The sequence below is a fragment of the Rhinolophus hipposideros genome (assembly GCF_964194185.1).
Source record: "Rhinolophus hipposideros genome assembly, chromosome: 26".
Taxonomy (NCBI): domain Eukaryota; kingdom Metazoa; phylum Chordata; class Mammalia; order Chiroptera; family Rhinolophidae; genus Rhinolophus; species Rhinolophus hipposideros.
Genome location: NC_138072.1, coordinates 23,427,754 through 23,453,314, shown reverse-complemented (window position 1 = coordinate 23,453,314; position 25,561 = coordinate 23,427,754). Strand labels below are relative to the sequence as shown.

General features: G+C 46.8%; 1 protein-coding gene across 3 annotated transcripts in view; it reads left to right on the top strand.

Annotated features, from left to right (window-relative positions):
- SLC35F3 (solute carrier family 35 member F3) overlaps positions 1 to 25,561 on the top strand; it is a 288,066-nt gene that overhangs the window by 224,045 nt on the left and 38,460 nt on the right. The window lies entirely within an intron of this gene.

The following is a 25,561-nucleotide window of genomic DNA, read 5'->3' as shown; positions in this document are numbered from 1 at the left end:
AGTTTATAGCAGAATTCCCCCAGCCCGCCTTGGGAGTCGGGTTGTTGTGTTGGTGCTGGTCCTTATGTATGCCAACCATTGGAGCTCGTGGTCGCCCAAAGCGGAGACTTACCACCCCTACCCTGCCATCCCCAAGAGCTGTGTCAAAGGCGTGCTGCTGGCCCAAATCAGATCGACTCAGGGGAAAAAAAAGAAACAGGAAAGAATGCTGGCAAAGGTAAACAGGTAGGCCATGGGAGCTTATCTAAGTCTCAGAGGTGGAAAAAAATTTGGAAGTTGGAGGCTTATCATTCCTAAACCATTGCCTTCTTCTCCACTTCATCCCCCGCACCAAACACATACCCCTAAAATCACCTTGTCCCATCTACCTTCTGCTTCAAACTTCAACCCATTCTGAAATCGTCCTTACAAGTCACAGGATGACTAAAAACATCATTGAGTCAAAGGAACAAAGAGGTCTGGGAATAGAAGTCTAGACTCAGCTCAGAATCTCTCTGGAACTCCACCATCATGTCACTGTAAATTATAGTTGGAGGTGTGAGGTGCTAAACTTGCTTAATGTTTGGAGGGAATTTGGACTGGCTCCTTTAAAAGACCAAGTTGTAAATCAGGGCACTACTCATAGAGGAAAGATTCTGGTGGAGCTTTGATTGAGTCACAGGCCAGCCTCACATGTCCCCTAAGTAAAAAGGACAAGGCATGCAGTAGCCTGGAGCCCAGGTCTGGGGCAATCTCAACATTGACTTAGCCGGAAATTGCTAAAGAGGCACTTAATGCACTTCCTCTGATAGCAGCCAAACTCAGACTGAAGCAAATAGGTTTAGAAACTCTGATAGGGCCCAAGACCGTCATAAAGGCAAGAGAAAAACAATGGCCTGAATTGGTCACAGAGAAAAGCAAATACTCAGCAAATGGTGTATTGAACAGTTAGGTAGCCCTAAGTATGTTTAAGTTATAATTAGGAGTTTTGCCTTTCCTTACACTTATTAGAATATCCTGCTGCTTCCTCTAACAAAGGGCTAACAATGAGCTTCTGTGCCTTTTCTACATAGAGAATTACTGGGAAACGATCTCTCCCTGCCTCCTTCAGCCACCATGTTTCCCCTAAAATAAGATCTAGCCTGGCAATCAGCTCTCCTGCATCTTTTGGAGCAAAAATATAAGACCCGGTCTTACATGATATAAGATCGGGTCTTATAGTAAAATAATCCTCCAAAAGGTGCAGTAGAGCTGATAGTCCGGCCAGGTCTTATTTTCCAGGAAACACAGTATCAGGCTGACAGAGGGCCTCCCCTGAGGGGCAGCACCAGCTGCTGTCCTAAACAGGTCTCCTAACCATGCTCATCACTTACTTAGGACATGGCTGGCACTGCTGGCTGCTTAGGGCAGGCCCAGCACCACTGTGCTAAGAACAACACAGAAGGAACCAAGCTCAGTGGTGGTTAAAAGGTCAAGGTAGGGGAAAAAATGAAACGGATTAGCTAAACATAGAAAGACATCAACACCGGATTTCAGCTCATGGTTTTCCTATACAAAGTCCCTGGGAAGCATCATGAAAGGGCTATGGCGACTACTGGTCAGCTGGATGACAGTGGAGGGCCGAGGGCATAATCGTAACCTGATCAGTGAAGCCAGTCAAAACCGTGCCCAGTTTCGATAATAAAGCTTAGCTCCTCTTAAAAAAGAAAAATCCTTCTGATTGTAAGCTGTGTTAGCCCTGTGGCTAAGCAGATTTACCAGCTAATTGTTGCTGATGTAAGTTAAGCCATGCACACCATTGGAGGGTATTGGAGGGTAAAACTTTCTGAGCAAAAAAAAAAAAAAAAAGAAAGAAAAAGGAGAGAAAAATTTCAAAGTCACAGACTTAGGCAAACATGACTGTCACAACTCATAGGGAGTTCTTTTTTTTTTTTTTTTTAATTTTTGCTCATTTAAAAATTTTATTATCTCAGTTTTCCATATATATGTATACATGTATATATATATATATATGTATGTATGTATACATATATATATATATGTCTCACAGACTTGTGTTTCAGAAAGTCAATTAAAAAACAATCTTTGTTGGAATAAATATTGCTGCTTGATCATAACAAACAAGCTCATAATAAACAGTCTCATAAACAGCATAATACTTCACTGCCTTTGCTTTTTTTTTTTTTTAAATTAATTAATTTATTTATTAGTTTCAGGTGTACAAAACAAGGTAATACTTAGACGTTCATCATTTTTATCCCTCATACTGTGAACCCCCCTCCCCCCATCCACTATCCCTCCGACCTCACACTGAACCATCACATTATATATATAAAATTATAGTTGGCATTCATTAATGTTTAGCTTCTGATGTACAATGCCATGATCAGGTATCCACAGTATCCCTGAGGTGGTCTCCCAAATAGGACGCATGTCCATCGGATACCCAACAAAATCTTTACAACATTATAGAATACCTTCCCCAAATTAATTTTCAAAAAAAAAACCCTGAGGCCATCTTGTGGTTACCAGCTGCTTCCAAATCCCTTCACCTTTCCCCTTATCCCCAACCCCCTCCCACACACCCATCTAACCACTCTCGGTTTTTTCTCTGCGTCCCCAAAACTGACTCTGATTAGTTCATTCACATAGTCTTTTCTTTAGATTCCATATATAAGTGAGATCATATGGTACTTGTCTTTCTCTTTCTGACTTATTTCACTTAACATAATGTTCTCTAGATCCATCCATGTTGCTGCAAATGATAAGATTTCTTTCTTCTTTATGGCTGCGTAATACTCCATTGTATAAATGTACCACAGCTTCTTAATCCAGTCATCTACCGATGGGCATTTTGGTTGTTTCCATATCTTGGCTATTGTGTAAAGTGCTGCAATAAACATAGGAGTGCATACAGATTTTTGAATTGGAGTTTTGGATTTCTCCGGGTAGATGCCTAGGAGTGGAATTACTGGATCATAGGGTAGTTCCATTTTCAGATTCCTGAGATACCTCCATACTGTTTTCCATAGTGGCTGCACTAATCTGCAGTCTCATAGGGAGTTCTTGAGACAGACTTTAGGATTCCCAGAAATCCAGGAAAACTGAAATCGCATCTTCCCGTTTTGTCCTTTTATCAAAATTAATGCCAGGGAGGGGAAGGTCTAGAGTTAGCTGAGGAGATGTGTCTCTGGCTAAAAGCGTCTGAGCAGGGAGCTGGAGGAAGAAGAAAGGTGGAGACCTTCTGCAGAGAGGGAGGGTCTGGACAGATATACCAGCTTTCCTTCTGGTCATCAGGAAGCAATCAGATGGGAGTTTCTTTTCTCCAAGCCCTCCCTCCTAGGCTACTTCCCTAGCGGAAGCTAGAAAAGTCAGCCAGAGCAGAGAGGAAGCATATACCGCCTAGCACAGCGCTAGTGGAACTGCCACGCCATGTGGTAACCTAGACCGATTCAGTGGGTCTGAGACGCTGCGTTCCTAACGAGCTTCCGGAGCTTCTGGCTGCTGGCCACGGGCTGCACTTTGACTGTGATTGAAGGCCCTGGGGTTGTTGAGTCTTGGCTGCAGGTGTTTATAAATGTTGCCGATCTGACCAAGTGTAGGAGGCAGGACTCGCCATACCAGGTAGGACTGAGTGACTTGCTTGGGGGCCTCGGGGTGTTTGAGCCCTGGTGAGGGCGGGGGGGCTCTTTGGGCAAATTATTTAAGCTCTGGGTGCCTCAGATATTCATTTGTGAATGGAAGGTGACGACATATGCCCTGACTTGCACACAAGATTGTTGAGTGACCAAGACACCGTATATGTGAACGCCCTGTGAACTGTGAAGTGCCATAAAAATGGCAGGAAACACCACTGTGTGGTGATGTCCTCTGTGGGTGGTACTGAAGGAGGCAGCCATGCCTGCGTTGTCAGCTGCCTTGTGGTGTCCTGTTTAAACCACAGGAAAGGTCTGAGAGACGACTACCTTCCAGTGTCATGCAGCTGGGGTGCCTTGGAGATGTCACACGTGGCCCTGCTGGTGGCTGCACAGGGCATCCTAGCACTGCCCAGTGTCATGACCAGGCTCTGTTGTCAGGAGTGGAGTATGTATGTGAAAACGCAGCCTCACGTCTGTGGTCGTCCCACTGGGCACCCCAAAACATCCGGAGGTAAAGTGAGCTCATCTCATCCCGCAGACGATTGACACCCCACCCTCATCTTCTCTGTTCCTGGCGGACAGCTGGCCAAGGCATGCCCTGAGGAAGCCACGGTACCCAGGACCCAGGGAGGGCTCTGGCCACAGAGATGCGTGTGGGCGCTGCAGACACTGCAGGCGTGGCGTGCGGGGGCCTCAGCTTCCAAGAGTCTCCTGAACAGCTGGCCACCAGGCGTGGGGAGGTGCAGGCAGGGGGTGTATCAGGTCTGTGGCCCTGGAGAGGCTGTCGAGGGCAGGTGACCCTGGGATAGGAAGACAACTGCTTACATCCCGGAGGCAGAAATTAACCAAAGCAGATCTGGGGCACTTGCAGTCTTGCCAGAAGGTCTTCCAGGAATTTCTGCCAGTAGTGACCTCTTTTCTTAACCAAATGCCGGGACCTTTGCTATCACACGGCTGCCCCAAAAAAGTGAACAGCGTGGTGGTGTCAGATGCTTTCCTCTGCCTTTTGTAGTGTCAGGCTCCCGTAAGCTAGCCAACTGATTCTGTTTCAGAAACACTGAGAAATACCTGAGCCAAAAAGGGGAGAGGGCAGTTTTGATGCCTTTTGTCTTGACTCCTCCCAGGGCCGGAAGTGTGTGTGTGTGTGTGTGTGTGTGTGTGTGTGTCTGTGTGTGTGTGTGTGTGCACGCGCGTATGCAGACTTACAAGGAACCAGAGGGGGTCTTGCAGTTGTAAAGTTCTGAGTCAAAGGAGCAGCAGAGTGGGCGGTTGCAATCTGAGGGTTTGTTCATTCTGAAGATGTTATATTGCGCCTCTTCTCTGGCAGGGCCCTAGAGATGCAATTAGAATGGTTCTTGTCCTCAAGGAGCCCGCAGCCCAGTAAGGGAGTCAGATAGCCAAGCAAGGTCAGGGCTGTGCAGGGCGCCTGGGGAGAGGCCCAGGTGCGTGGGTCCTGGTGGTAGGGTTTCTTAGAGGAACTGACCAAGGAGCAGATGGTCCTCTAGGTGCTGAGTTGGTGCAGGCAGTGTGTGAGGGTGGGGGAGGGAGGAGAAGCATGGAGGCCGGACAGAGAGCTTGGTGCCTGATGGGGCTCTGACTTGGTGTAGAAGGGAAGTGAGGGCAGGCAACAGAGAAGACTGGGAAGTTAGACGGGAGCAGACCCGGTGAACCTCCCACCCTGTGCAGACAGGTCTGAATTCTGGCATGAATATTGGGGGAACCATACAAGCGTTCTGGACAGAGTAGAGAAGTGACTGGATTGGACCTTTAGAAATACCACAACTGCCGCTCTGTAGAGGACAGGGCTGGAGTGTTTGTCTGGTTCAACAAGCACTTGCTCAATGACTGTGTGTCTGGAGCATGTGGGCAGGTGTGGGTGACACGTGTGTTGTTCTTGACCCGAGCAGCTCACAGCCGAGTGGGAGAGAGAGCATACAGAAACAAAATGGGCTCTAAGGAGGAGGTGGGCGAGAGTGCCGCAGACTGGCCCACTGCAGCCTGGGTGCGAGGCCTTCACCGAGCAGGCCTTCAGACTAAAGAGTCAGACTGAGGCTGGATGGCGAAGGTTTGGGGCACTGGATCAGGGGGTCAGAGCTTTGTTCTCTACGCAGCGGGTGTCTCGAAGCATTTGAAGTGGAGGAGCGATACAATCCAAGCTGCTTTCAGAAGCGGGGTTCAGAGTGCCAATTGCATAACCAGTTACAGAATGTGTTCCCATTTCACATCAGAGGTGGAATGACTCTCAGGTATTTTGTTTTCTTGCTGATTTCTTTGTTGTGGTTTATTTGGGTGGGGGGGCACCTAATTCCTCTTTATCTTGAAGTATTATAAAACCGTACCTGTTGCTTTCAGTTGTCAACTTCGTCTTCGGCCTACAGCAAACACTTGTGTTGGTGAAAGCATTTCAGTTGCCATTTTCATACCAGACTGAGGCAAAATCTTTCCAGGAAACGTTGGTGTGTGTTTCTCCAGCCCAGCGAGAAAGCTAGGGCATCACCAAACCAGCCCTAATTAGTGACGCCCCAGCACATCCCTGCCTTTTCTTACCCTGAACCCCAGTCATGCTCTGACCTGTTGCTCCCACCCACTTTTTTATAGAGTGAGACCACTCTGGAAACAAGGTGGCAGGGACCCTGCATTATAGGACGATGGAGATATTACTTCATTCATTCCACAAATTGGAGTGTTTTCTGAGTGTCAGGCTCTGTTTTAGGTGCTGGGGGTACAGACGTGACCAAAATAAGTGACAATGCCTGCCTTCGTGGAGTTTACCTTTTAAAGGGGAAACAAACAATAAAATAAAATGTAATATGTCAGTTGGTGCTGAGTACTATGGAGAAAGACAGAGCCAGACTTGAGGGTCGGGTGCTAAGTGGGGAGGCACTGACATCAGGCCGGGGACCAACATTTCTTCACCCCATCCAGACCCAAACTCCTGGGTTAGCCCTGGTTACTTGTTAAGCAGTAACCTTTGAGACCAAAAGCTTTGCTTAAATATGCTAACCAGGAAAAGGACCAGGTCCTGGGGTGTACAGATTAAACCACCAGTAGCAGGGCTGGATGGAGAAGACGGCATGTCCGCCATCCTGGGGCTGACGTAGCTCTTGTATACAGTGAGTTTGGGGAAGAAAGATATAACTTGTTTTGAAAGAATTTACATCAGCTGTAGACAAAGAGGGTGGGAGGCAGTGAAGCAGAAAAGTTCTGGGATAGGTACAAGTCCGTAAAGAAGAAGTGTTTGCTGCTTTTGGGTTGGTTGTGGGCAACAGCCTGGAGAGGTCATGCGTCAGCTGGAGGGTGGCATTTGGTGGTCCACTGTTCTCTCTAGATAATGGTGAAATAGCCACCTGCAACTTAATTCTATGTTCCAACATACATTCGGGAAAGCGAGCAGTCTGGGGTTGCTGTCGGCCAGCAGCTCTGTTAGCTGAATTACCTCCCGTGTCTCCCTCCTACTCTCCCACACGCTGTAATTTAATTAAGACATCAGAGAATATTTCTCTTGTCACTTGCTCGCTCATTCTTTATTCCTGCAAGTGTGTGTTCCTACAGCAAGCATTCACGATGCCAACTCTGACCGTGCACGATGGGGCTGTGGGGAAGAAAAGTTCTGAGCACAGCCCTGTCCTTGAGGGGCTCATAACCCAGAGGGTGAAGGCACCCCGGGACCCCAGGATACAGGAATCCAGTGGCAAAGAGGCCCGACAGCTTGGCCTCCAGTGACATCCAACAACCCTGTTCCAGCCACCAGCTCAGAGGGCCCGAGGGACAAGGGGCCGAGGAAGGGGCAAAATGTCCTGTGTCGGTACATGTATCACCTTCGCTCTTTCTCGTGACTTGTAGCAGTCTTGTTTCCTGTCTTATTTCCAAGAATCATCAACTCAAAAAGCAACAAGCTATATCCAGAGCCCTTGCAGTTGATGTTTTAGTTGTTGTCCCTTGTTTTTATAACTGATTTAAAAGAAATGGACAAAATATTTGGGAACTGTGGTTTTTAATTTGGCCTGTGTCTCCTGTTTGTGGTAAATAATGGCAGTGATGCATAAACTTCTTCATGCCGGGAGATTTTGGCCAGACTTCCTGCTGAGGCAAAGCACCCCCCCAGCCCGCACACACGCGCACACACACACACGCACACGCATGCACGTATCCATCTGAGCAGCGGGCATATGGTACCCCCACAGGATAGCACGTAATCGACACTCCAAGTCTAAATGGAAAGTCATAATTCGTCCCCGTGTCAGAAAGGGAAGAAATGAGATGAGGCAGCTGACATAGGTTTAGATGGTCTCTGCCCGATTTAAGGTATTGTTAGAAATAGTCAAGGATGTGTCAGTGGAGACACAAAACACACAGCCTTGTTCTTGTGCCCCGGATGGTGACACTGCCCTCACGCATTAAGGCCAGATCCCCACCTCCCTGCACGATCTCCCCTCTGTCCTGACATCACGGTATGCTTAATTTAGCTCATTTGTTCCTCCTCCCTACCATCCCATCTCAGTTACACAGCTGCTGACTTCATCCTGGTGAGATTCAGTGACAGCCAGACACCCTCATAGATGAGTCCAGACTATTCCACATAGGATTTTTCGGCTTTCGCTGAGGCATGTAGGAAACATTGCATTCACACCTGATCTCCTCTGTCCTTCTGCTGTTCAGCCACCTGGCTGAAGAGGTCTCTGTGACTCCCTGGACAGATAGCAAGGAATGACCTTTGAAGTTCTGCACTCTAAGGAGGTTGTGGGATTTAACCTTATCATTTCACAGCATGCAGCTGCAGCAATGTTATGTTTCCCCACACAGTATCGTTGAAATTTTGCGAAAGGTCTGTCCCTGTGCTCATGTTTGTGGACTTGAAGAATGGCAGCCATTTAGATAATTGCCATTTCAGTGTGATTATGGCTCTTTGGGGGTCAAGATAGCCTAGGCTGAACTCATCAACAAGAGATTCAGTAATATTTTTAGCACAAAGCATCAGGGTCCTTGTGAACATTTGCACGATGAGTGTCACAGTGACAGAAGGTGTAGAACAAGGAGGGATGTCCTCCCAGAGCAAAGGGGTCTCTAGGAGCAGTTAGTATTTGTACAAGTTAGACGATGGGGAAGCGCTCCTGGGCTTGACATGAGGGAAGGTGCAGAGAGGCATGTGCATGCGTGTTTCTGCAGGAAGAGGGCACACTGCTGATGTGACCAAAGGACAGCCCCCCCCCTTCCCACCCAGCTAATGTTGAGCAATTTCTTACTTTCCAAGGGATTCTTAATCATAGAATCAAAACTAGTAAGCCAGCGGACAGTCACATTGAAATTTTAAAATATCACCACATTTAAGAGAAAGATCATCTGCATAGAGATCTCAAAAGATGAAAATGTGGGTTCCAGGCAAGATGGCGGAGTAGGTAAACTCTGTGCCTGCCGTCTCCTCTGACCACATGAAAATTACAACGAAATTATTGAACAGTCAACCTGGAGAACCATCTGAAGTCTAGCTGACAGAAGTCCTATGACTAAGGATATAAAGAAGAAGCCACGTCAAGACTGGTAGGAGGGATGGAGATATAAAACAGGCCAATCCCACACCTGGGTACAGTGGTTGAGTATTGGGAGGGATATCTTGGCTGCCGAGGTCCCCTGAGAAGCGAGGAGCCCCAGCTCCACACCAAGCTCCCCAGCCCAGGGTTCCAGTGCCGGATAAAGTAGTCCCCACAACATCTGGCTGTGAAAATCAGCAAGGATTTCATACAACCGGGTGAGATGGAAGGCTGCTAGAAACCCAGACATCCTCTTAAAGGGCCTGCACATAGACTCATTCACTCACAGGCACTCACCCTGGGCTCCAACAGAGGGACAGCGACTTGGGGAGCATCAGAGACATACAGGAAGAGACTGAGTTATGTAGATACAGAGTGAGAACTGGCGGGACAGTTGCCATTTTCCCTGTGTGGAATCCTCCTCCAATGCAGTTCGCGGGGAGGTGCACCATCTTTCCTGTGTTGAGTACTCCCCCACATAGACAAACGTGAATCTGCATTAACATGGTGACTCCCTGGGACCCCGCGCTGCCAACACACCACCTGAGGCACTTATGGCACCCAGGCAACCAGCCCCACGCCACTGCAGGAGGCTCTTTCAGCAACAAACAGCAGGCCTTGGCTTTTGTACCACCAGAGGCACTTTCGGTGACTGGCAACCAACTCCAACCCATGCTGTAGTCTTTCTTGGACAACTCTTGAGGTCTGTGGGCTTGAGGCGGGTGGCAACTGGCCTCCTGGGCAGCTCAGCCCAGGCTCAGCACTGACACCAAAACGTGAGTCAGCATTAACCCAGTGAACACCACTCTGCACACCCTGGTGACTCCCTGGGACCCAGTCTCACTCAACCTGCAGGCTTCCTAAGGCTCTATCAGCAGCTGAGCCTTATAGGCAGCCAGCACGTGGCATCAGACCTCAGGGTGCCCTTGGCCCTGTGCTGAACTGCCCCAGGCCTGGGAATGGTGGCAGCCAGGCTTGGTTTGCAGTGTGGCCTCTCCCACATACTTCTAGGTCCAACATAGGCACTGTCCAACCACAGATAGCTTTGTAGCTCTTATCAGGTAGTCCCACACCAGACACAAGCAGAGGCTGGCCTTGGCCTGCATGGGAGCCCCTCCCAAGAGACCCCAGAATCAACAAACCTGGAGGACAACTTCAGACCACAGCCGAGCACTACTTAATTAGCTTCATAAGTGGCACATCCAAAGGATGGTCTCAATAGGCACATGAGCCCACTGGGACAAATCCTGCTCTATGGAGTCAGCCCCCACATTGTAGCTCATATACTGTGGGCATGGCCAATCTTCACAGTCAGTCAGCCTGAGACTCAATCCCACCCACCAATGTGCCAACAGCAGTCAAGGGTCAACTGTAACAGGAGGGCACATACAGCCCACAGAAGGGACACTCTTGGAGCATACGGCGCAGGTGATCAGGAAGACCATACCACTGGGCCATACAGGACACCTACTACATAAGGCCACCTGGCAAAGACTGAGAGACATAGGAGATCTACCTTATTCATAGAAATAAGCACAGAGAGGCAGCCCAAATGAGGAAACAAAAACACATGTCACAAATTAAAGAACAGGAGAAAACTCCAGAAAAAAGAACTAAATGAAATGGAGGCAAGCAACCTACCAGAGACGGAGTTCAAGACACTGGTTATAAGAATGCTCAAGGAACTTAGTGAGAACTACAACAAAGAGATAGAAGGCATAAGAAAGGACAAAGAAACCGTAAAAAAGAACCAGTCAGAAATAAAGACTACAGTAAATGAAGAACATACTAGAAGGAATCAACAGCAGATTAGATGAAGCATAGGATCAAATCAGAGATTTGGAAGACATGGTCGCAGCTAAACATCCAATTGGAACAACAAAAAGTAAAAAGAATTTTTAAAAATGACAATATGTTAAGGGGCCTCTAGAGTAACATCAAGCGTAACAACATTCAAATCATAGAAATACCAGAAGAGAAGAAGAAGGAATTGAGAACCTATTTGAAGAAATAATGACTGAAAACTTTCCTAACCTGGCAAAGGAAATAGACATACAAGTTCAGGAAGTGTAGAGAATCCAAAAGAATATGAACCCAAACAGGCCCACACCAAGACACATCATAATGAAAATGCCAAAGTATAAACACAAAGAGAGAATGCTAAAAGCAGCAAGAGAAAGGCAACTAGTTAGTTACAGGGGAGCTCCCATAAGATTGTCAGCTGATTTCTCAATAGAAACTTGGCAGACCAGAGGGATTGACAGGAAATATTCAAAGTATTGATTTGATGGCCATACCCCATTCCTCCTAGTTGAGTTTGTCACAAAAGACAAAAATCTGATTGACCAGAATAAGCTGCCTTTTCCAATGTTTGTACAAATTCTGTCCTTGTGCTTCCTGGACCTTTGTAAATAGAATTATCGTAATTTCATTTAGCTCCTTGGCTGTTTTCTACTTTAAGTAGAGAGAAAACAGAATGATTTATGTATTTAATGTAACATTTAGGAGTACATCAAGATCCCTCCATGCTTTTCTTATCTAAGTGCCTTACTTTATGACACATTTAATGAGTTACTCTCAATCATATATACATTATTAATTTATGACATAGAATAAATTAAAAGCATGGAAAGTTACAGCTCCCTTGCTGCAGGAATATATCTTTTGGAACCATTTTATGGCATTATTTTGCTATACATTTCTCGGGAGGCAGGGGGGCAAATGAGCAGGAACTTTTTCAAAGAAAGGTTTTACATGCTCCACCAACAGAATGGGGATAGGCTTGTTAATATTTAATATGAATTAGTATTGAGGGAATTAGGTCTTTTAAATGCATATTGTTTATTTTTTTAAGTGTTTGGTTTTATGAAAGTTGGTGTGTTTAAAACCAGCTCAAGAGTGCCCTTGTTTCTTGGTAAAGATGTTTTCTCCCATGTCGGGAGCAACGAGAATTGACAGGGTGGCCCAAGGGACGTGTGTACATATGCATGTTGCAGATCCTTTTTTGAGGACATGTGAGGCTTAGTAGATCTTCCCTAGAGAGGAGGGATGGGCCCATGTAGGATTCCTGGCCATACCCCCGCTCTCTGGAGTCCTAGGCAAGGCCCTGGAGTTCCATGGCTTTGAAATCATCCTGCATCAGGGGTGGACAACTCTGGGAGAGACCCCTGCTTCTCCTGCCACACTGTGCGGTTGTCACAAGGAGGGCTTGTGCCGCTAGGACATATCTCCCAGCCTCCCTTCTAAGGTGATCCAGGTAACTTCCCTCCAAAGTGACATGTATCAGCCAAGGCAGATAAGAGCAGGCAGGCCTTCCCCACGCGCCTCCTCCCTGCCCCACTGACCTCACGCATAGATTCCCAGGCTCCACAGGATGGCAGAGCCTCCAACCGAAAGAGAATCACCAAGTGGAGACGTGCCACCTGTCTTCCAACAACATGACTCAGAAGTAAACTTCTGCTGTGCCAGCCTCGGAATGAGCAGGTTGACACCGCAGCCAGCCTTGTGCTGATTAACACCGACCATCCCCATCCCTCTATCCCAGCCCATGGAGCTGGAGTCCACCTGAAAACCTACGTACCCAACCACGTGCCCTTGGACACCCTCACGACCCCAAAACTTCCATGTGGCTTTATTTTTACTCTGAATGTGATAAACCATTTAAGACTTTATCTGGACACAAAGGGCCACCTCTAAACACAAGGACAGAGATCCTGGATGTCTTGCTCACTTGCATGTTGCCTGCGCCTGCTTGGCCCCTGCCACAGGGTTCACACATGGTACATGCTGAAGGAGGGAGGGAGGGAGAGGAAGACAGTGTGCCGCTGTCGTGTGGGCAGTGTCAGAACTGCCACCCTCACTGTCGGAGCGGACTTGCTGAGACCGGCTCTCAAAAGGTGCTCCCCAAGGGACCCTCTGTGCTTAGCACGCGTGGTCCCCCTACTGTCCAGAACATTAAAGGGATCCAGTTCTGAAAGAGCTCTTTAGTGAGACAGCAGTTTTAGAAAAAAAGAAGTGTTTGATTGTCAGACATTTTTTGGAAATTAAATCTGAATTCAGTAGACTCCAGCTTAGGGGGTGTCCCTTCATGCTGTCTGAGTGGAGCCAGAGTGAAAACCCATCCTCTTAAAGCCTCAATTTGGCATTTATATCGGCCAGAATTTCACAGTCTCTTAACACCACCTTCTCACTGCATCCCAGAACAGAGGACAGTGCAGTTAGGATCTCAAACCTGCTCTGAGATCTGAGATTTTACATCTGTCCCGGTTACTCTTGCTGTGTAACAAGCTACCCCCAAAGGTAGTGGCGTGAACACCCCTGTGAAACGCTCCGGGACTCTGGGACTCAGGGATCCTGACAAGGCATCAGAGATGGCTTTTGTCTGCTCCGCGATGTCAGGAGCCTCCTCTGGGGAGATTTGCTAGGTGGGCTAACATAACAGCTGGAGCCTACAGTCACCTGGGCGTCTTTCCTCGAAGTCTGGCGGTTGGTGCTGACTGCCACATGCTGCTCAGCTGGGGCTGTCAACCTGAACACCTGCACATGTCTGTTCTGGTGACTGGGCTTCCTCACAGCAGGGTGGCCCTGGGTAGTCCCCTGCTTTCCTGCTGGCTCAGGGCCCCAACCACGAGTGCATCAGGAGACAAGAGGTCTTGTTCCTTTTAGGGCCTGGCCTTAGAAGTCACCAGTGACATTTCCACTGCACTGTTTCTGTCAAAGTGGTCATAAGCCTGCCTAGTGTCAAGGGGGGTATAGACCTCACCCCTGGTGGGAGGGTAGCAGAACCCCTGGAGAAAGACTTCATACAGTGGGACGTGTGGTTGCCACCACCTCTGGAAAATGTAATCTGCCCGAAGTTCTGCAGCAAGTCTGCTGGGGAGAGTGGTAGAGGAGGTGTCTGTCACAGAGGAGGTGTCGTTGGGCTACACGAGGCGGCTGGCACCAGATACTTGGGGTCTAGGTGGCAGGAGACGTGGCTTTGGAGGAAGATTCTATCAGGGCATCCCCGGTCCTCAAGGAAACACTCTCTATGCGACCTGAGGCAGAGGTTGCAACCTTGGGTTTCTCCTGAAGCTGGTAAATGTGAGCCTGACTCACCTTCAAGCCCATCTGGACAGCAACGGGGTCTCCAGGCCAGATGTCTGCTCCAGCTGCACCCCAGCTGCCTCCTCAGCTGTCTCCTTTGTCCAAGAAACCAGGCGGTTATCACTAAAGCAGGCGATAGTATCAGCCTAGACAGAGAAGGATGACAAAAGTGATAAATGCCTTGGAGAGTGGAACACTGTTCTGCTCTGCATCTGCCAGAAAGAAGAACAGAAACACGAGGTGTTCACTGTCCAGGTATCTCTTTGATACCTTTCTCTGTACTGATTTTTCCCCTTATAAATCATATGAGTTATTTATATGCAAATAATGTTGAAAGAGCTCAGTCTTCCAGTCCACGGATAACACAGCCATTTACAACCCAAGTTACATCCTTTTACACCCTAAGCTGCCAGCATTAATGAAAACCACCCAGCATTAATGAAAACCACACATAAGACAAAAACAGCCATCTGTGAGCTAAGGCATGAAAGGAAACTGCTCCCAGGAGCAGCAGCAAAGCAGCAAGTTCCTGCTGCTATGTGGGGTGAGGTCTGGGGAAGGAGTGGGAGGGGGGCTTTGTGGCCTGATGTGTGTCAGATGGTGTAGGGGAAGGATAGGCCACACCTTGTGGTGGCCAGGGCAGGGCACAGGACAGGTGACAGACGTGGCAGGATGTGATGTTCTCGAAGGAGCAAACAGCACGGCTGAGCCCAAGACCTGGAAACTAAGGTGTGAAACCAAATGGAAGCCAAGATGTGAAACCTGGGATGGAGGGCCCGCACCAGAAATGGCTTCCACAGCCCTGTGCCTGGGCATACAGAAAAGAGAGGGAAATAAGGAGTGAGAGCGCCAGCCAGGGCCCCATATTGGTGACATCAGTTTGTGAGATGCATATTTGTTTACTGCAGACGTTCTGAGTCTTCACAGGGGACCTCACAAGTGTCATAGAACACGGAGTGTCCCCAACACAGTTAATCATAGAGCCCTTTTCCCACTGAATGTAGCTCCTAGTGGCATTCTAAGAAGCACATTTTTGAAGATAATATTTAATTATTCCAAATAAAAGAAAACATGGGTGGTTCCCCAAAGCTAAAATTATATGTGATATGTAGCAGTTGCTGAGTCTGGTGGCAGAAAACAGTAAAACAGAAAACAAGTGAAGGCAGAGAGGAAGGGAAGTGGAGCTGGGCCCTGGTCCCCAGCCGAGGAGACTAGAGATGAGCCCTGCTTCAGATGGCGACAGTGGCAGCCACCTCTGGAGGGGACACATAAGAGCAGTGGCATATTTCACCCTCTGACCATTGTTGGATGCCTCATTAAGCTAAACGTTGGTCCTCTGATACACCTCTGGCGTTCCTTAGGATAATTTCTTTTCCCAAAAGGTAAAGGAAGTAACTAGGAGAGGTGTCACTTGATCAACACAGAAAACAGGGACAATGAGAGAGCACGGTGTCATCCTAAAGTTTAGGGAGGGGAAGCACATGTTTGGTGGGCATGAGAGATTTTAAATTAAGAGTTTGACCCTTTGGCCCTATGGGCTAACAGTGGCGATGATAATGACATAGAAATTATCTGGGAAAAAAGAGCCCATTACAACCTCAACCGAAACAATTTTAAATCCCTAGTGATAAACATAACAAAGATTTATAGAACCACTATGAAGAAAACATTAAAGTTCCCTGAGACTCAACAACATAAAAATGTCTCCTCCCCACGTGCATTTCTGAATTTAATGCTATCCCAGTGAAAACAGCAAACGGTTTGTTTTAGGAAGTGGACAGAAAAACCCTGAACAAGAAGAGCAGGATGGGGAACGAGCATGAGTTTTGCTTCCCTCCACAACTGTGTGACAGCAAAGACAGCAGCAGTAAAGGTGTGCGAGTGCCTTGGGAAAACAGGATGCATTTTTACAATCACATGTGTAGATGAAACCACGCTGAACTAAAGGCGAAAAGCGTGGGTGGCGATGTCGGGATTCAGAAAGAGACTGACGAGATGGAAACAATTGGCTGAAACCAGTAAGAGGAGGGGCAGTAAACATTCCCTACAGTACATTACCTGTGTGTGTTAACAATGCCAATTGCAAGTGTTCGCTGCAGATTGCACCCATGGCTTGGTGTACCTGTGCTTACAGCGACAAGGCGTGGTTTTAGTTAGTTTCCAGATCCAGGCAAGCCGAGGGCGCAATGCAGCTCCATGCAAAGCTAGTGTCCATCTTGTCTAGGTTCCTTGAAGCCCAACCTCCTGACTGGTGAGGTAAGAGTCGTGCTGCCTTCTGCCATGATGGGACCACGTGGCATAACCTGCCCTGTTCTGAACTCTGCTCTTAGAAGGGTTTTAATAAATTCTTGTGTCCAGAGGAAGGCGTGCGGGATCAATGAGGAGAAAGGGGCACTGAAAGCAATTTCGTATGAAGAACGGTTAACAGAACTGAGAACATTTATCCTCGACAAAGTGAAATTTTAGGAGATCCTGATAGCTGCCTTCAGACCTTCACACTGAAAAAGGAGAATTCCAGTATTTGCTGTAGGATGATGACCTCTAAGAGCCCTTCCCCCTGGAAGATTCTTATTCCTTCTGTTGTGTTGAATCTTTACTGTGAAAGACCTCATCTCATACATCCTAATTCTTCCTCCAACATATTGTTTGAGCCTTAAACAAGTATGCATCACTGCAGTTTAGAACTGAGCAAATCGCTCCCCACCCCCTATTTAGTTAATTGAAACCAAAAATAATAGAAGGAAACAAGGGTTTCTATTCAGTCTGAGCTGCTGCGCGTGGAACCAAGCTGCCTACAATTTCAGAGGCTTTCTCCAGGTGCAGGCGGGTGGGGGGCGCTGGCTCGGCTGGGGAAGGTTGCTGCCACATGAAGAAGCCATCTCCCGATTTATGCTGACTGGCTTGTCTAGGCAGAGTTGAGCTATTTTTATTCTCTGGTGGTTGTGTCTCTATTAGTCAGACTGCTATAGTCAGTGCCATCTTTGTTTTGATCCTAGCGCCCTTACCCAGTGAAATCACAGCTTCCATACAGCTACCATGTTTCCCCGAAAATAAGACCTAGCCAGACAAACATTAATATAAGACCCAGCCTTATTTTACTATAATATGAGACCGGGTATGATATGATATGATGTGAATGATATGATATGATATGATATGATATGATATGATATGATATGATGCCAGGTCTTATATTAATTTTTGCTCCAAAGACCCATTAGAGCTGATTGTCTGGCTAGGTCTTATTTTCGGGGAACCACGGTAAGTCATGTTAATTCAGGCCTCTTGTGTTGGGGGTTAATTTTGACAGCGATTGAACTGCATTATTTTCAGCTATTTCTAGGGAAATGGATCATGTAGGTAAATAGGGCGGGGTAGGGAGCTAGGGGTAGGCAGTGTTTAACTAACTCTATGAAAAAATAACAGTTCTTTGCATCTTTTGGAAGCACCCATCCCCTGGCACGTAGTTGGCATAGTAATTAAATACTTTCTGTTCTGTACGTGAGGCTCTTTCATACCGGTTACTGTGTCCCAGCGGTTCTCAGAGCTTCATGTGTCGAAGAATCGCCCAGGGAGCTGATTACAATGCGGGTCCCAGGGCTCCGTGTCTGGACTTTCGGATTCCTTCGGCCCGGCGTGGGCCCGGGGCTCTGAATATCCAAGTGCCCAGGTGATTCCACACTTTGTGAAAGGCTGCCATATGGACTCAAAAGTGAAAATCGGACTTTCTGTTCTTGTTTAGTATGTTCTCACTTAAACAAAAGAAAAAAAATCTACCAATTTAGACCAAAGGAGTGGAGTTTTCTTTTGTAATTCAGATATGAATTCAGTGACCAGCACCTGGAATTAAGGGACGAGTCAATGGGGGCCTTTGAGGTTTGTGCTCCGTGAGTCCCGTGCAGGATCCAGAGAGCCCACTGGATTGAGGTTCGGGTCTTGATTCCAGTGTCCTTCATTTTGGGTTTTGGATGGTGACGACTAACTGACCAAGTCTGAGTGTTAAAGTTGGGCCTTGGGGTATGAAATTCAGATATCTGAGTGCTATGGGCAATTCACTTAACCTTCAGAGCCTTGTCTTTTTCACCTACTGAGATGGGGAAACAATCTTAACTCCTATGAGGATCAGGTGAGACATGAGTCGTTTTAGGCGTGAGCACATGGCTCACAGGAGAAGCCCCAAATGTTAGTCCCGCATTTCTCCCTCCCTGCCCCTCCACCGTCGTTAACCAAGAGCAAGGACGAGACACTTGAGTGGTCTGCTCTGTCTTTGCCTCCCTCAATCACAGCTCCCAAGTACACACAGCACAGTGTCCATTAGAGGGATGAAGTTAAAAATCAAAACACCAATATGGGCAACTTTCATTGTTTTTCTTTTCTTTTTCCATGCGGCCAAACCAAGAAAAATGGAAAGGTTTGTGGCTGAAATTCTTTTTCTCCTCATTGAGTACAGTTTTGGCTAACGCAGTGCCAACCAGGGCCTACTCCTGGTGAACCATCCAGGCTGCCCCCCACACCCTCTTTTGGGCCAGAAAAGGGGGTGTGGCAGGCCTGGAATCCCCATGGTGATCCTGCTGGTAGGAGTAAGGTGTGATTGTTTGAGCACACTGTTGCAGCCCCCCTCAAGGGCTGAGGGCATAAGGAAACAGAAAAATGATTTAACTACTGTCATCTAACCAGCAGGTCGGAGGCTCAAATTTGGGTCTACAGGCAAGAAGCCTGTGCCCTTTGTCCTCACGAGATGGACGTGTCTCCAGCCTCTAAGTCCCTCCAGGACTGTTACCTGACTAGGTAAAGAGGGGGCTCATGGCATTTTTATTTAGTATTGACTGTGTATGAAGCTCTGTGTTAAGTTCTGGAGGGTCAAGTAATGACTAAAACATAACCTCAAATCTCAAGACACTCTGTAATGGGCCGACACCAGCACAGATGTGCTGTGGTACTGACTTGACATCCATCTGGCATGATATTTATTCTTTTGAGCCTTGATTTTCTCACCTGTGAAATGGGGTGACTATATGAAGTAATATTAGAATAAATTCATTAATAAAGAATGCATATAAAAGCCATAGCCCAGTACCTGGCAAGGTGGTGCTCAGGAAAGGTGGTGGTACTTTTGGTGGCAGTTTTAAGGGCTGCCTCTTCTTCCATGAAAGGGAAACAGCTCCACTTCCTTCCTGGTGAGCTATCCTTATTATTGTGAGCTATCTTCATTATTCCCCTTCCTGGTCTTTTGGAGTTCTTTTAGCATTTGATTTTGGCAGAATCAGGACCTGTGTGTGCCAAATGAAGCCTCTCATGCCCATCCCATTGGCCCATTTCCTGTGGGTAAGCTGTAACACGCAACAGCTTCAGGTACTGGTTCCAGAATGAGGCTCTGGTTATGGCCCCATGGCAGGTGGTACGCCTCTCGGCAGTGCCAAGGCACAGCTCTGGTCCCTACCTTCTCTGTCTCACTCTCTCCACCCATCCCCTATGTGGGGTTACCAGAACTCCGTCTGCATTAGAGAAACAGGGCTGTTTATGTTCTAACATTTCGTTCGTTAGATAGAGCTGACTTTTTATCAGGCAAGCAGCTGTTTGACTAAATGGGTTTGGTGTTGGAACAAGAGTAGGCTTCTTACATTTCCAAGTCGTCACAGTTCTGGGTTACAGTTCCTATTTGGAGCAGGTGTTTCCGTGGTCATGGGGCTGTGCATTTGGTTACTTTGCTGATGGGATTTCACACACACACACACACACACACACACACACACACACAATTGCTGGTGAAAGAAGAGTTGTTATGTACAATAACTCAGATGACTGATTCTGCTCACTGCACAAGGGGCTCCCTGCCTTCTGACAGAGAGAGATATCAAGAGGCTCAGAGGGAAAATCTGAGGGCTGGGGAATGGGAGTTGGGAAGATTTCAATTCTACAGTGAATGAGGAGCGTGAGTGTTTAAAAGAGGGAAGAAGAATTTTAAAAGAATATTAAAGAGAGCTGGAAGAATTTTAAAGGAGAACAGAAATTTTTGGCAAGAATTTTAATTCTGATTTAGATTATAATTTAGTATGCAAATGAAGCTTCTGTCCCAGCTCCCTTGGGAAACCTTGTAAAATGTATCTTGCTCACTTCTGGGCTGTTTGCCCCGGGGAGTGGGCACCAGTGTTCTGAGCCTTGATTCAAGGTTTGTGGCTCTCAGTGTGGCCCTGGAGCAGCATCGTCTGCACCCCTCAGGAGCATGTTAGAAATGCACATCCTTCTGTGCTATATTTTTAGAGTCCTTTGAATTTATGAATTTTCCCTTGAATTTATGAATTTTTGCTTCAGCCAAGTATACGGGGAAAAATCGGTTATAATTTGAATACAGCCATCATGATCACTTGAATGTGTTTCCTTATACATCTTCATTTGCATATGTTAATATAACCGAGTGGATAAATATATAAAATGTTGCATCCTGATTTTTCTCTTTGAGCAGTTGTTTTGGTGGTACGATGGATGAATGGATAAACAAAATGTGGTCCATCCATACAAGGGGATATTATTCAGCCTTTATAACCATCCTTTTTAATGACTGCAGGATCTAAGTAATGTATCATGCCGCAGCTTTTAGCACCTGAGCTCCTTTTAACAGAGCTCCTCATTTCCAACTACACAAATTATTTCAATGTAAGTTCTAGCCTCCCTGATGCCTATGGCCCAAAGTGAGGCATTTTGGTACAGCAGAACATTTTTAACTTTTTTTATGAACAATTTCAAACATTTACAAAGAATACAGGATAGTACAGTGGACCTCTCCATTTATATCCAACTTCCACAATTATCAACTCATGGCTAATTGTGTTTCATCTCTATCCCAGCCCTCACTTGCTCCTGTATTAATTAGGAACAAATTGCAGGCATCATATCATTTCATCCACAAATATTTCAATATGAATCTCCAAAATATAAGGACTGTTGTGTACCCATCACCACCGTTATGTCCAGAAATTTGTCATCTTCCCAAATTCAGACTCTGTCCACTAAACACTAACTCTTACTTCCCTTCTCAACCCAGCCCCTGATAACCACCATTCTACTTTCTGTTCTGTACTTTTGATCACTCTTGGTACCTCAAACCAGTGGAATTGTACAGTATTTGTATTTTGGGGACTGAATTATTACCCTTAGCTGTCACTTACTATGCCACTTAGTGTTCTGCATGATCAACGTTATGTCCTAAAGGTTCCTCTATGTGATGTGATGTCAGAATTTCCTTCCTTTTTAAGGCTGAATAATATCCCTTTGTATGGATGGACCACATTTTGTTTATCCATTCATCCATCGATGGACACTTGGGTTGCTTCCACTGTTTGGTATTATGAATAATGCTGCTGTGTGCAGATATTTGGGTGTGCACACACCTTTATGGATGTGGGGTGGCCTCCGTGCTCTTAAGATCTTTCCACCCCTGAGAGTCTGTGTCCTATAAATTAATCAGAGAAGCTTTATCGCTCTTTCCAAAGATGCACGAAAGCAGAGTCAGATCTTTCTTAAATCCCACATTTTTCCACCCTCCTTTCCTGTCCATAATGGTGACCACGGCTTTCCAAATGGTCCCATGTGCCATCTTGGTGGGGCCTGGTTGCCTGCCCCTGTTTGTTGTTTCTCTTCCCTGGTGGCTGCTTCTCTCTGCCAACTTGAACAGTAGGGACGCTGCCCCTTCTGAGCCATGAGGTCACATGAGATCAGCGCCATAACAGAATTATCAAGTGGCCTTTGAAGTCCTCATAAGATGGTCACAGCACGCTGGGCCGAGTCTAGACTGCACAACACAAAGTGACTTAACTTAGCAGTGCCTTTCTTGCTTTTCCCTCAGCCTTTTCCTTCTGGTCCCCAATCCATTATTCAATTGTGTGACCATGTGGAATCCTCTGACACCTTTTGCATTCCAGAGATGTGTTCACATTGGCTCCCTATGGCTGCCCTGCTTATTTTTCTCTAGGTGAACCTCTCTCCTACAATGCATTGATTTTCATTTCCAAAACTGACGTCTGACTTCCAGTTGTACCTTTACTTCCTTTTATGACCCTTTGCGTAAGCTGTTGCCTCAGAGTCAAGGCGATGGATTCCTTTGACTCGCTCTTTATCAGTGACCCCCGCTGGAAAGGCTGACACAGGTGTGAGTGAGTCATAAATTATGTGACACAGATGACACATCGTGCAGGATTCTAGCACAGGTCCCAGTGAAGGCTGTAGTGGCTCGAAGGCTTTCAGAAGGGTTGCTGTAATCCACATACAAAGTGGTGAGCATCCGGAATAAGGTAGGAATGGGTAGGGCAGATGCTGGAAGGAAGGCTGGGGGGCCTTGGTGAAGTCATGAAATGACGTCTAGACCTATTGGAGATGTGGGGAGAATAAACAGCAGTCTGGGAACCAAAGGGTGCCAGGAATGAGCTCCTGGAGGCCTCCAGGTCTAGGACAAGTAAAGACCGACCAGTAAGAGTGGTTTTGAACCTCTCTTGCTCATCATATACCATTTAGTAACATTTGTGTACAAAATAGGCCACACTCTACAACCAAGATGATGATGGTCGTAGCTAATGTTTAGCATTTAATACGTGCCAGGTACTATCCAAGGCACTGTGCATGTACTAAATAATGGAAGCCTCATACGAGCCCCATGGGGTAGGCGACTTCATTTTCCTCACAGTTTTTGTCACTTGCCCATGGCGACACATCTGTGCAGTGGAAGAGTCAGAAGCTGAGCTCAAATGGTCTAGACCCAGAGCCACAGGCTTGTTCATTGGAACCTGATGCAACACTGGGGAGTGCTTCCTAGGAGACCTGGTATTGGTCTGTCTTGTCATGTTATTACTCCTCTTCACAGCCAATTAAAGGGAATGTTTTTATGCAGCAGTAATCATTCTCATTCAATTCTCATTCAAACAGTGTAAGTCTTCCATTTCAGAAATGATGACACAGCATATATTCCAGTCCTCCAGCATGACATGGCCTTGGGTCTGAGATGAGCCCTCAGTGCCTGTCTTTTCTCTTCCACAGTGACTTTCCTGCCAGAATCTGCGTGCTCAGAGCAGAGAGACTGTGGGCTAAAGGAGCTAGCAGAGTGGACAGTTGTGCTTCAGTGGGGACAGTGCCCAGAGCACCTCCCAGCATCTCTGTGGTTCTTTGTCTCTACTTTGCATGAGGCATGTTACATGTCGTATCTGACATTTCAGCGTGTGGTACATGCCTTCTAACCAACTCGGCAGAAAGATCCATGAAGGCAGGACCCATAGCCTGTTGATCTGTATGTATTTAGGGCCGACCCCAGGGCCCGAGACAGAGGAGATCGTCACACAGGAACGGGGTTGGGCAGGGCATGGCAGACAGGAGGAATGTTCCTCAGGTCATACCATGGCAGCTCTCCTTCAGGCACTTCCATTCTTGAGGCAGGTCACTTTCTGTGCCCCTCTGTTTGTTCTATAAACGCCTTGCAGGTCTGGAGGAAGCCAAAGGAGAAGGAAGAAGTGTCATGTAGAGAATAGGTGGGATTTCATTTGAATTAAATGAAAAATAAGGACCAGTCTTGCTTTGGATGTTATTGGAATCTAGTGAGGATCTTGCTATAAATAACATTTGGTGCCCACAGAGGCCAACACATGGCCACTTGCCACCAGCAGCAAGAGTGAAGGCAGGTAGAAAGTACAAAGGGGCCCGTGTAGAACTGCCAGTGGCAGTTTTGGGGTGTTCCTCTCCCCTGTGCCAGGCTCTGAATACTGGTAACTGAAAATATTAATTTCTCAGTCACTCAGAGGCTCAGGAGAAAAACCAGGGTTACTCTTACAGGGATCATTCTCACACCTTCTCTGATGTCGCTGGAGTGGGAGGAACCTGTCTGAGAGGAGGGAGGAAGGGAGGTCTTCACAGAATCCTCCATCACACACAGTCCAAAGAGGGAAAAGTAGATCCAGCTGCCAGGATTCTGTTTAGCTGGCAGGGTCAATGTAGGGGGCGTTCCTGCAGCCCTTGGAGAACACATATGACTGTTGGGCACCCTCGTAATATCGGCTGGGGGAGGAGAAGGTAACTTAGCATGAGCTTGAAAGTGACCCATCTTCATAGAACACCACGTGCAGTGCAGCGGAGGACTCCACACAGTGCGACTTGTAACACCCCTTGATCCATGACCATGGCCAAAGCTCCCACCCAGCGTGGTGTAACAGGAAGACGTGGACAGAGGCACCGCCTGGGTTGGGGTTCTCTCCTCTGAGCTATTGCTGCCTTTTATGGAACCTTGAGCAAATCCCTGAGAGGGATTCCTTCAGTTATCTAGCTGCCTCACTTGCAAAATGAGAAGAGTCTTAACCCCTTCCTTGCTTTCTTCTGATTAATTTTTATTCATTAATTTATTCAACCACTTATTTGTTCTTTTTTCTCACAATTTTTTCAACATTTATTGAGTGTCTAATGTATACCAAGCACTGTCCCAGTCTCTGGTGACGGACAGCAAACAAGAGCAAGTACCTGCCCTCAGGGAGCATACGTTCTTGTGAAGGCTGCAGACAGTGAGTGCACACACACACAAACACACACCACATGCACATCAGCACGTACACACATGCATGCACATACATAATCCACATCCAAACACATGCGCACACATGTGTGCTCACATACCTGCACATGTGTACACACATACACACGTGTTACCGTATGTAAAGATATGTGCATGCATATACCAAGGAGGCAAAAAAAATGTATACACGTTTTAAGAGATGTTAACACTTTGGTCAGCATTGCTCAAGAGTTCGCCATCATTAGAAGTGTCTGGATGCTGATGGGAACCACTTTGAGCACCTCTTGTAACTGCAGAAGTCAAACGTGACTTGTATTCATCTTTTGTTATTGGTATAGATTTTGTTATTGGTATAGATTGACTATTACAATTAATACAATTTTTTCCTCTTAAAATGTGTATATATATTTTTTGGCACCCTCTATAGAGTACGTGCTTTCATGGGTCCTCTGAAGCAAATTGTTAAAAAAGCCTAGGACAATGACAAGCTTCAAAGTTAGAAGGACAACGGTGCACAGAGGGTGGGAGAGAGGGAAATCCGTGGCTTCTATGATGGCTGTGGGAAGAGACTCAGGTTTTATTCCAGCCACAGTGGGAAGCTGTTGTGAGGCAGAAAGAAGGGGACTTACAGAGCTCCACGTGTATGCATATGTATTTATGAGCCTTTCATAGGACGTTATTTTAAAGAGCATATGTCTGATTCAATTTGTTGGTTTTAATGATGAGGAAATAAAAGCCAAGTAGGTTAAGTGGTCAACCCTGGGCCACCCAGCCAGAATTGGGACCCA